Genomic DNA, 2431 nt, shown 5'->3' with positions numbered 1-2431 from the left:
TTCCTGGTTCTTACAGGCATTTTTTCCAGAAGCAAAAACAAAACAGCCTTAACGTTAAACTTGGCTGATTTAGCCTTACTCCCAGGGCGGAGATTATCCGCATTGCAAGCTTGTAGATGACCAAGAAGGTTCACCTCCAAAAACCCTTTGCCAGCCTTTTAGCCCCATCCCTTCGTGGCCCGGAGGTGAGGCTTGACGTGCAAAGGATGGAGCTTGCTGGTGCTCGGGGTGTTCTCATAGAGCCCTGGCGGTGGCGCTCGAGGCTGTCATTCTGCAGCTGACTGCCGCCTTTACAGGACTTAATGAGCCTGCCCCAAGCCAAACGCATCAGCAGGGCCGAGTTTACACAGCTACAATGATCACTGTGCGTTCTTGTTTGAAAATTTTGAACAGCAAGGCACCTGTTCTTGGTCTCCATCTCGCAGCACTCATCTAAAATCCTCCCATATTGGGAATTTTTTAGCATTTTGTCTGAAAAAAATGTACATTTTTAAAATATAAGCGCAGTAATCAGGAAAGATGCTTTTTAGTGGGAAATCTACATATATATGAGATAACATATAATACATTTATGAGAGAGAGGTCCTGGTGGTATAGTGGTTATGCCTTGTTGGGGGGTGGGGTGTATTGGGCTGCTAACTGCAAGGTCCTCTGTTGGAAGCCACCAGTGACTCTACCAGAGAGAGACTGGGCTTTCGGCTCCGTAAACAGTTAATAGTCTCAGAAACTAAAAGGGGGGGTGTTCTACATTTGACATAAAGCTTCACAAAGAGTCAGTATCGGCTCTATGGCAGTGAGTTTCTTTTTTTCTTCCCCCCTGAGTAAAAATCATAGGATGAATAAAAACATTATTCTCTAGATGTCAGATTTGCCAAAACTCAGGCTCGGGCTCTTCTTGATCTGAAAGAAAGAAAGCGAAAGAAAAAAGAAAAGTCTCAAAATGCTGGTTATTTTCCAATCTCGAAGAATAAAGTGTGTCCCTCAGAGCAGACCCCTCTCCCAGATCCGAAATGTGGTCTGGGATCTGCATTTGATTCTTCAGTTGTTATGGTGAAGGATTCACACTACCTAAGGGACAGGCACACAAATTTTAACATTTAATCTTTTACTATCTAAGTCAGTAAACTCATCTTGCATTCGTAGTTTCTTCCTCAAGAATTTTTTTATTAAAGGATCATTTTGTTGGAGACTCTTACAACTCTTGTTACAGTCCATGCATCGATTGCATCAGGCGAATTTGTACTTATGTTGCCTTCATTCTTTTCTAGACATTTATTTTCTATTGAGCCCTTGGTATCAGCTCCTCTTTCCATGCCCCGCCCCCCCAAGATATTTATTTTGTAATGTTGTTGGGCGTCTTTCCCTTCTTATACATTATTTGTATTTTTGTCTGAATTCTATTATGGTTTTATCCTTAACACCTTAGCACGATTTTGGTTTTTGTTGTTTTCAGTTGGGTCTCCCAGCTGTGAAGCCCAGGAGAAATAACTGATACAAGGGGTTATAGGGAATACAGGGGTGGGGGTGTAGATGATAGGGAGGGTAAGGGGATCATGGGAGTAAATAGTAAAGACAGGAGGGGGGAAGGAGCACTAAAACGGATTGGGATTATATAACTCATTTTAGAGGCAATTTATCCATGGGAGGGGGGAATCCTCTAAAGTACTGAAGTGGGGGTGATTATACCACTCTCCTTGATATGATTACATGATTGAACTGCTGAAGTACATGGTATGTAAATTACTTGCCAATAAAACTGCTGGGAGGGAGAGAAATTTTTCCCCCCACAAAAATATCTAGGTTATTTCAAAATGATTAATCAAGTTAATTGAAAGTTCTATTGACAAGGGCAAGAGGTGAGATGGGGGAGGAGGTGGAGTCTCTTAAATGCATCTCGGATTGTATGCAGGCAAAATTCCTGAAAACACTCTTTGCTAGGGTGCTGAAATGGCTTGATGATCTGCTTCTCAAAGATGTACTTATCCACAAAATTTTATTTTATGCAATTAAAGTTAGAAATGATTATATTTGTCAGCTCACTGACCTTTAAATTGGGTACTTGATAAGCACAACTTTCCTTTCAAGATTTGCTGCCCATTGCTACAAAACACACGTCTCTCTGCGGGGTATGTGAGTTTCATTTATTAAACCATTTCTTAAGCTCATTAAAGGTAGAACTACACAGATCTGTGAGACTAGTTTCACATGACTACAAATGCTTCATTAAGATACTAACTCCCAATATATGTTGGAAGTTCAAGTCAAAGAGGCACCAATTATTTCACAGATGAAAAGAACTAGATTCTCTAGTTCTTGATGCAAATAATCTATTTTTATATCGTTTTATTAGGAGCTCATACAACTCTTATCACAATCCATACATACATCAATTGTGTAAAGCACATTTGTACATTCATTGCCCTCATCATTC

The sequence above is a fragment of the Echinops telfairi genome, unplaced genomic scaffold (genome assembly GCF_000313985.2).
Source record: "Echinops telfairi isolate 266 unplaced genomic scaffold, ASM31398v2 ScPeMD7_7469;HRSCAF=8507_0, whole genome shotgun sequence".
In the NCBI taxonomy this organism is placed as follows: Eukaryota; Metazoa; Chordata; class Mammalia; order Afrosoricida; family Tenrecidae; genus Echinops; species Echinops telfairi.
Note: the sequence above shows the minus strand (reverse complement) of the source record.